This window comes from Enhydra lutris, unplaced genomic scaffold (genome assembly GCF_002288905.1).
Source record: "Enhydra lutris kenyoni isolate GAN:26980312 unplaced genomic scaffold, ASM228890v2 scaffoldscaffold1, whole genome shotgun sequence".
NCBI lineage: Eukaryota > Metazoa > Chordata > Mammalia > Carnivora > Mustelidae > Enhydra > Enhydra lutris.
The window spans coordinates 86,919,710-86,929,856 of NW_019154085.1; the positions used below are offsets into that span (position 1 = coordinate 86,919,710).

Sequence of the window (10,147 nt, forward strand, 5' to 3'; positions counted from 1 at the left end):
TCTATCTTAGAACTTTCTGGGGGGACGGGGAGCAGGGAGGAGTGGTGTCCAAATGCTACACCCCCTGCTATCCACAGCCTAGAGTTTCATATTTGGAAAGTTTAGAAATTCTATCACCATTTCTCCTTCTTTGGATGGCACAAATAAATACACTACGTAGATTTCTCTGGTTTTGAAGGCCCTAGGCAATAACTGTATTAATTCAACCTGAAAATATCAAGCCATTAAATTTTGTCCGGGTAGAATAATTCCCTGTGGTCTCCTTTAAAGCAATGTAGGTCTCTGATGCCCATGGGCATATCTGTGTCCAAATCCACAAGAGATAGGACCAACAAACAAGGAACGTGCAGCCTATTCTTTCTCCTTGGAAAGAAGAAAGAGTGAGCACGGGAGAGTAGGCAGACTTTCCTTCCCCCTCCCGCCACCCCCTACTTTGTCATTTTTTTTCTAGCTTCATTTCACAGACAGACTCAGAATTACCTGAGTCTGGAAATACCAGGATAACACTCATAAATTTGTGACAATCACTATAGTATCCCATATCGAGGATTTTTTAATATGCCATTTATCCACTAACACTATTGTGCTTTAGAACTGCATAATCTTACAACTCTAGGGAAAAATAAAAATGTTTGGCTTATCCTAAGATTCCTTTCCAAGGTCAAAAGAAAAGAAATCCCACTCCATAATCAAGAGACATGCATTTTAGTAACATCAGATGTATTCTTCTCTTTACCCTTATCAAATAGCTACTCTTCCCACACTCTTAGTTTGAAGCCTAACCTTTTTTTTCTAGAATAGGGGGTAAGGGGAGGATGATGAAATGTTGGAACAACTGAACATTCCCGTCCATTTCCTCCAAAAGCCTTTTGTATTCTGGCAGATCTGTGCAATCTTTTCTTTTTTCACATGACACTGTAGGCCTAAGCCTGAAATAATGGAGAAGAGAGATGAGTATCAGGATTTCTCAGCAAGAACTAAACAAAACATACATCTTCTTTAGCATGAATTGGACTGGGGATGTAGTGGGTGGGCTCAGAGGAAGGAAAAAAGAAGGGAGTATTTGAATAAATACGGATAAATTTATTAGCTACTTTTCACAATCAGATACCTCCCTCCCCCCTCAAAAAGGGTTATTTCCTATCTTTCTAAGGGTATAAGCCTTAATGAAAGCAATCTTAAGTCACAACTTTGAGGAAACTGCCCAATGATATGTTTCCATGTATTTGAACTGAAAAATTGTTAACCACGCTTTTGCTCCAAGATGTGTGAGGGCCATCCAAGGGCTGTAGGGCCCTAGATAGACACACTAACAAGCCTGTGTATATCTAGAGCCCCACACATTGTAAAAAACACAGCTGCATTTATTTGAGTATGTGATCCCATGTACATGTGAAAACATTCAAACAAACACACTCAACAGATTTATTTGATTGTGCAATGGGGCAATTATTCAAATAAACATGCTCGGGGCAATTATTTGAATCTCACATTGCATGTTCATCAATCACAGCACTAAAACAGGGGGGGTGGGAAACACCAAAGAATTTATGTGGGAAAAAAATATATGTGAAAACAACCTTATTATAGATTTTATAGGGTTAGCCAAAGTTATGGCTCCATCCTTAACTGTAACTCAACTATTCTGTATTCAATGACATTTGTTTCTAATGATTAATTGATTCATTCACTTGATCATTATGTTGGAATGACCACAACCCTCAGATTCATATGATAGTGAACTTCACAAACCCGAATTGGGTAGAAAGGTGAAATCTCTGTCTTTTAAGTGCAGAATAGTTCTTCCTAGACAGCAAAGGGACAGTGTTTAAATTATTATCACTTTAAATAGCACTCCCATAAATTTGATAACTTTTATGCATACGATAAAACATTCCTACATTTGAAGACATTAAAAAAATCACAGGTGACTCATCTGATCATTTTATATATTAATAAATATTATGACATATATGTGAACACATCACGAATCATATAGGTGTACCAAGAGGCAACTTGTGCCTCTCTTAAGTATATACTGACATAACCTAATATACTAAAATGGGAAGGGGCGTTTAGTCACTGAAATATGCATCGTGTAACAAAGATGAAGAAAATACATGGCTTGTGCCCATCATAAAAAAGATTCAGACTGAAGGCTTAGCTTTGGTTTTTATTCAATTAAATTGTTAAACTGTGCACAGTGATTTTTTTTTTTTTTTTTTAGAACTTGAGACATTTGTGATGTTGGCTGTTTAAATCTTTGTTACCTTCGCTGTGAATTGAAATTGTACATATTTAGTAAATCATGCAGACAAAGCAAACTTTTTAGACAATATTTTTATTGGAGAGTTTTCTTTTCCTGTATCCATGTTAAAAAAAAAAAAAAGACCTCCTTTCCCAAAATAAAAATGTCAATACTAAATTTAAAGAAGTATAAAGGAATGATTGCTTCCTTTAGAGCTAAATATTTAAATAAACATGGAGATCATTGGCAACCTGTTCTTTTGGACTAATAGGCCGTGTCCAATTTTTTGGGTCTGATGTTTCAGAGAGCCTCTGTTTCAGGGTTGAAGATGATCTATTAATCTCTGAATTCAACAAATGCTATTGAATAACAGAAATAAAGCCCTCAGGCTTCATTTGTATGTGAAATACGGAGCTAGAGGAATAACACTGGGTTGACATGATACTGAATATGCCACAAACCAAAAACTCTCTCAATTTAAAACAGGCACCCACCACCCATAATCTAGTATGACATGTTAAAAATGCTCCAAAATATTGAAAATATGAAAGGCGCACGACTGTTCCCATTTGGCTTTGAGATGAATATGACAAAGATTCTCATAATTTTAGTCAAAGAAAATGATGAGTAAAGAGTACATGAAGATTAAAGCAGTGACAAGTGATCTTTTAAGTGTTCTAATTGGTCTTTCTCATTCATATCTTCGATTCTACAGAAATTGCAAATCCTGATGGTCCTGATTTGTAAGTGCACCCATCAGCTTTCTCTCTTTCACTTCACAGAACATGCCTGTTAGATTTGGAATGAAGAATAAGCCCCCAAAATGTTAAAAATAGACTACTGCCCTGGCAGGAAATCTAGTATTGGCAAGCCAGGACTCAGAAGGAATTGATCTAACATAAGGAAACATTCAAGGAAAGATTTGTGCATTATGATCCTGCTCTGACCGTTTTCAGAGGAGTCAAATGGAAGGATGAGAGAGAGAGAGAGAGAGAGAAAACATAGGTTTTGCAGACCTTGTATGTGTACATTGAATATTTGGTGTTAAAAAACAACATTAGAGATTAAAGGAGTTAAAATGGAGTGTTTCTGTGACATTTGATATATTACATTGCTATCTTACATGAATGGAAAACCCTTAAAATGTTGATACTGGAAAAATAAAAGGTTCTAAAGGCAACATCACAAGAAACACTATGTAACTTAAAAGGTATGCCAACCAAAAAAGAGAAAAAAATGTTAATTTACCTTTACTCTTTTTATAAGAAACTTAGATTTTAGTTTATGGCCTTTCCTCAAGGGAGAATCACTTTTATCCATCCCTAAAACAGTCTTATTATAGGGCTAAGAAGTATAGTTATGCTTCATTCTAGTTTGGTTTATGAAAAGAGGAACATAGTCTTCAAACTACTTGGGAAAACAATAGAGATGAATAAAGGAATATAAATTTAGACAGGAAACGCAAGAACATCCCTACACTCAGAGAAAACATTATGCGTATTTAGTGACCACAAGCAACCTAGACCTAGGTTTTTACATCTCTTCTGAAAGATACCACTTCCAACACAAACAATATTTCCCAACCCCGTAGAGCAGCCCAGGATTGCTGCAGACATAAAGGGAGAACACCAACTATTGAATAACCCTCACCACTTCCTGCAGTCCTGAAACATTCAGGGGAGGTCTACCACTTCGTTATCGAACATGCTTAGAAAGTGTGAGCGCGTAAGTTTCCGGTTGAAGGTACATCTACGCAAGAGGGGGAATAGAGAAGTACAAACCACCCTGCTCAGCTTGTTTTTAACTCTTAAAATGCCATTCCTGGAGAAAGTAGGTCTTAGAAGAAACAGCCTAACATATGAGTAAACACCTCTTTTTTTTTCTTTTCCGTAATATAAAAGGTTTTTGTATCATCAAAGACAATGCCATGAAAAGGAACATTTCAGTCACTTTAAAATACATGGTGTTGGAACATTAGAGGGAAAAAAAAAGTCTTATCTAAGAAGAAGAGTTCTAATCACAATAGCTGCTTATTATGTACCAACTCGGTTTTTAAAGTGGAAATTAAAATAGTGATTCATATAGATAGTTTTCCAGGAATTGTCAGGGTTTTTTGAGCCAGATACTTTCACTGCAAATCACCTGATAAATGTGTTATAAACTCCTTTATGGCCTGACCAAATTATAACACACTTCATGTCTGCATTAAAAGTGTCAAAAATCTTGTTCTTGTTCTTTAGTAAGACTCTCCTATGAACTAGGTAGGAAAAGAATCTTTATGTGTGTAACATTTAGAAAAATAAAATATAAATAACCCTATTGATCCACCCCTCGAATCTTATGGATGAGGAAACTGAAGTCTACATATCCTTGAGACCACACTGGTTGTTTGTTTCTTTTCCCAAATGATCTAGAAAGCACTTAAGCATAGACTGCCGGAACCCTAGCCTCCTGACAGTGCTCTCTTCAACGTGTTACAGTGAAACACTCCTTCAAATGGCTATGGGAGCTTCAAAAAGAAATGAGCTAGTTCCCCTACTTCTTGCAAGAAGTCCATTTGGGTCCACAAGGATTCTTCATGCATGGATGAAATGAAAATAATCTACCTTGGAAAGGCTGTATTACTCTGATCATACCATCATCAGAGGCTGTTAATCACTCTGGGACCAGCATCTTCTCTGAGAGTCAGAGAGAGTCTCAATTTTGACAAATGCTCTTTAAAAATTGCTAACTGGTGTTCTTACATTTTGCGCACTCGTTTTGTCCAAAACTTTTGACAAGTTTTGTCCATTGAGGAGCTGTGGCTCCATCGAGCCTCTCCAACCAGTTTTCAGCCTGAACCCACTTCTTTGTGAGTCTTTTTCTAGTCATGCCTTTTCTGAATCCCATGTGTGCTGAATGACCAGAGGTGGTCAGAGGAAGAAAGAAGGCAGCAGGATACCAGGAGCAGTAGGAGATTCATACATCTGCAAATGGAAACGTGGAATCAACTGAAATAGATGGAAGGAAGAAAGGAGAGAAGGAAGGAAGGGAGGGAAGGAGGGAGGGAGGAAAGCAGGCAGGCAGACAAGCATGGAGAGATCAGAGATACTCTCTCATTTGAAGCCTTGGCTTTTAAAATTCTGGGACCCAGAGAGAGTAAGAGCCCAAGTCATCCCACAGTCACTAACAGAGCTGAGTCCAGGAGCCAGGTCTCCAAAGATAGTTTTATTGCTTCTATTAATGCTTTTAATACTTCCACGATTCTTCTGTTCTATTCTATTGAGTGGTCCTAAGAATAATACTAATAAGTAATAGTTACAACATTGATAGCTGCCCAATTTTCTGAGCGCCTACCATGTGTAAGGCATGAAGCTGGGTACTACAGGATATACAAAGATGAACAAGGTAGGACTACTGGCCTCAGGTTTCTTGTAATCTGTCAGAGACGGACATACACAAACAGGTAGAATACAGAATTCCAGGTCCCAGAGGGAATGAATGGATATGAAAGTCCCAAATGTGCTCTCTCCCACACTGTGGTGTTTTTTTTTTTTTTAATTTAAACACAGTATCACACCATTCCCTCAATAGCACACATATTGTTGAGTGATGCTGTATGAAAAACACTTTTCTGTGTCCCGGGAATACAGTATGAACAAACAATAGCTCCTCTTCAATGGCTTTATGTTGTAGGGGAGATGGTAGATAACAAAATGGTTAACATGTTGAAAATAAAAGATGCTATAAAAGTGGCTGAGATGGAATTGGGGCATAGGCAACCTCAGCCTGGGGGGGTCAGGCAGGGAGCGCCGGGATAAATCTCTCTGAAGCAGCAGTGTCTGACCCCAGCTTGAAGGATGAGAAGGGAGCCATGAGAAGAGCTGGAGTGAGAGTGTTCCAGGAGGAAGGACCAGCAGCTACACAAACCTGAGAGAGGAACGGGGTTGGCGTTTTAAGAATAAAAAGGCCAGTCTAAGGAAACACGGCAGAAAAGGGAAAAGAGAGGAAGATGAAGTCAGGAAGAGAAAACATTTGCCAGGCCCCTGAGAAGGGTTCATCACGTGATCTCTTGTGAATCAGCACTCAAGAACAACTTCCGAAATGGAATTTCAGAGAATTTTAAGGAGGGAGACTTGTTAGGGTTTTTGGTCCAATGTCATGTTTCCATGGGTGAGAAAACAGAGTTTATGAATCCGAGAGGCTTACCCTGTGGGAGTCAGAAGACTCACAGGCTATTACTCCCAGTGAATAGAAATGCACTTAGCAGGGGCGCCTGGGTGGCTCAGTGGGTTAAAGCCTCTGCTTTCGGCTCAGGTCATGATCTCAGGGTCCTGGGATGGAGCCCCGCATCGGGTCCTCTGCTCGGTGGGAAGCCTGCTTCCCCCTCTCTCTCTCTCTCTGCCTGCCTCTCTGCTTACTTGTGATCTCTGTCTGATCTTAAAAAAAAAAAAAAAAAAAAAAAAAAGAAGGAAAGAAATGCACTTAGCAACCTGTCCGTGGCCTTTTCATAATTCCTTCCCCTGTCAAATGCACAGTGACATTCTATGTCCCTCTGACTTTAGAACGAGAGAAATCTCATGTCTTAGACTCCCATAAGACCACCTGCCTTGTGTCTGGTCACAGGCAGCTCTGTCAGCCTGAAAAACGGAAATCGTTCAGGCCAAAGAAAGTTTGTATTTTGGAAAGGAAAGCACTCGATGTAGCAAACAGGCCGCCACCATGGCAAGTTACCCTGCAAGCCCCTTCCCCTCCGACGGCATGTCCCAGCACAGTCCCCACCGTTGCCAGTTTGCTCAAAACAGCTGTGCTAGAATCAGCCATGAGCAAGGGCCCCAGCCATTTCCCCTTCTCCTGAACTTCTGAAAAATACAAAAACTCGCCAAGCGGAGAGAGAAGCCAATAAGAAGTAAGGAACGTGCAGCAGGTGGTACCATCTGTGCCCGGCTAATTCCAGCCAAAACAATCTGCTCCCTAGAGTTCCCAGTTGTGGGGAAGAGAAGAGAATCTGACAGTGGTGGAGCCGGGGAGGGGGTGGAGGGAGCAAGTGCCGAGACTATTATTCAAACGTTCAGCTGGTTGGGAAGTAGATTACTGGTGCCAGTGAACTATTATCTGTCTCCTTTTCTCTTTACAACCACGGTGGGAGATTCCTCCGAAGTCTCGCTAAACTGGCAAGGATCAGATCCCACACCTGTGAGACAGACATGGAGGCATCCCTGTGAGTCTGTCACCACTGAGATGGGAGGGACAAACATTCCACAGCAAGACTGGGAAACGCAGCCCACCCCAAGACGGAAAACAAGGCGGGGAGGGAGGGAGCTTATGTTTATTTTATTCTATTTTCCTAGCAACCAAATTCTCTCCCTCTCTCCAGTTTGTTCTTTGAAAATGATCCACAGTTTAGAATGGGCTTGCGTTCCTCATGCCTGATTCCCCAGGTTGACATTTTCTGAAATAAAATCCTGTCCCTTGATGGACTTCCTTGGGAGGAGCAGATCTCCTCTGGCATACTTACAACCACGGGATGCACAAATGCAAGTATTTCGAAGACAGATCAGATTGTCTGTAGCAATCACTTGCCCTCAACAGAGAGTAACAGAGAGGCAGGGTCCATGCGTTTCACAGATGCAGGAGATGGCAGTGATTCGAGGGGCACAGAAAGACCTGTCTACTGAGAAAGAAAATCCTACCCACTGCAAAATGCCCACCAGCACCTCAGGTTAAGGTACTGTTTCCAGAAAGTCATGTGTTAAATGCAAATACCTGGGAGAGGTGACATTGGCCTATTATCACCTTCCCTTAGATTCACTGACCATGTGGAGCTAACAGTTGAGCCTTGAGAAAGTGGGGCAGGAAAGTTCACTTTTATTGGAAGAAGACTAGATTTTACGTGCTGACCCAGAGAACCAGGACCTCATGGACCCTTGAAAGAAGGATAGGTGGCACCTGTTTGGGCTGAATGGTGTCCCCCAAAAAGGTATAATGAAGTCCCCGCCTCTGATACCTACGAATATGACTTTATTTGGCAATGGGGTATTTGCAGATCTAACCATGGGTGGGCCTACTCCAACAGGGACAGTATCCCTCCAAGAAGAGGGAAAGTTGGATACAGGCACCATGCCATGGGAAAACAAAGGCAGAGATTGGAGGGACGCAGCTACAAGCCAAAGAACGCCAAGGATTCTGGCCGTCGCCAAAAGCTGGGAGAGAGACTCAGAACAGATCCCTCAGAAGGAAGCAACCATGCCAACACCTTGATTTTGGACTTTCAGCCTCCAGAGCCGTGAGAGAATAAATTTCTGTTGCTTAAGACTCCCAGTTGGTGGGACTTGGTTGGAGCAGCCCTAAGGAAACCAATGCACCCTCAAAGCAGCCATGGCCAGGGCATCAGCTTTCGGTGCCCGCGTCGGTCTAAAGATCAAGATCAAAGTCTGATCTAACCATTCTCTTGGTGCCTGAGCTTTAAGAGATAAAACAAATATCAGCAGGAATATCCCTTTTGGTTTTGAGATGCGTGTCATCAGGAAAAGGACAAACTGCCTGTTCCTTTTCCCAAATGTCTTCTATAAGGTAATCTTTTTAATTAGGATAATTAAATTCTTGTTTAAAAGGGCACCAAAGTGCAAGCATTATCGTCTGATTTCCTGTAAAGAGTATTTTCCTGTCTCCTGTTCCACATGGTGTCCATTAGCAGGAGAAGCACCAAGTGAGTCAGACATTATGGTTACAGGTTTGTGGCTCGTGGCAGTGCTAAGAAGAGGGAAATGAGAAAGGAAAACATAAATTGGGAAACAGTGTCAGAGGGCAGGCCAAGATAATGGAAGAACCAGAAAGCAGAGGAAAAGGGTGTTGTGTGGGAACCAAAACCTTGCTTCAGGTAGGAAATGTCAAAGAAAAATACAGTAATATTTTTTAAACTAGGGAAGGGGGGTGGGAATCCAAGCCAGATCTTTATTGTTTGGGGGTTTTTTGTTTTGGTTAGGTTTGGTTTGGGTTTTTTTCAGCCTGAGTTCAGTAACAGAAATTAGCAAGATGTGTCCTCTCCCCTGATTCATTGCTGCTATGTGGTCTGAATCTTTTTTAGCTCCAAGTGTCCTATGAAACTGACTAGTAATTCTTGCAGTGTATTTCTACCACTGAGATTTGGGAAGGATCTAGGGAGTTCTGTAGGTAAGGCAAGAGGCAACCCCAAGACAGAAGTGAGTCAACTGGAGAATCTTGTGATAATGTTGATATATTGCCCTGGTGACCGGCAGTGTAAACCTGCAAATCGGCGGGACCACGTCCTGGAATGAGCTCTCGGATGTGTCCATGAGTTCCATTCTGCCCCATTACTCCTCGTCGACTGCTGCCCACACACCCATGAGTGAGCCACAGAAGTACAGGTAAGAATGTCAGGGAATACTTCAACAGAAAATCCCTCCTTTCTGTGCTACGAAAAATGAACCCAACTCTATGCCTTCTTCACAGAAGGCCAGCCTGCCATCCTTTACATTTTTTTTTTTCTAGAAGATGGTATATCATCTTAAAAGCCTAGTTTAATTTGCTTTTCTCTAAGCTTTGTGGTATTTTTTATATGCCATTAGTCAGTTATTGCATGTTACTAGGAATAATAGTCCCACCTAATGTATTTAATTTGTTTTGAAAATCATAACACATCTTTACGCACAGAAGAGGCCGCTTTTAACTCCGTTGATGACTTCCTCTTTAAAAGTCCTCCTTTAAATCCCTAACCACATTCTTCTTGGTTTTCTTCCTACCCACTAACCAGGCTCAGTTCTATTCACTCAGTCCTTAAACGGCAGTATTTCCAGCGCCCCACCGGGGCTCTCCATTCTCCTCATTCTAATCACCATACTTCAGGGACTTTTTCAGCACCCACAGCTTCAATTTCTACCTGTGCATACCGCAGACTCA

At 41.1% G+C, this 10,147-nt stretch overlaps 1 protein-coding gene across 2 annotated transcripts in view; it reads left to right on the forward strand.

Annotated features, from left to right (window-relative positions):
• LOC111144776 (zinc finger E-box binding homeobox 2) overlaps positions 1-2,498 on the forward strand; it is a 134,704-nt gene extending 132,206 nt beyond the window's left edge. For both annotated transcript variants that reach the window (XM_022499230.1, XM_022499254.1), the window contains exon 9: positions 1-2,498. This exon is cut by the window's left edge and continues 3,042 nt beyond it. The gene's annotated coding sequence lies outside the window, so the exon portion shown is untranslated.
• Positions 2,499-10,147: the final 7,649 nt, after the last annotated feature.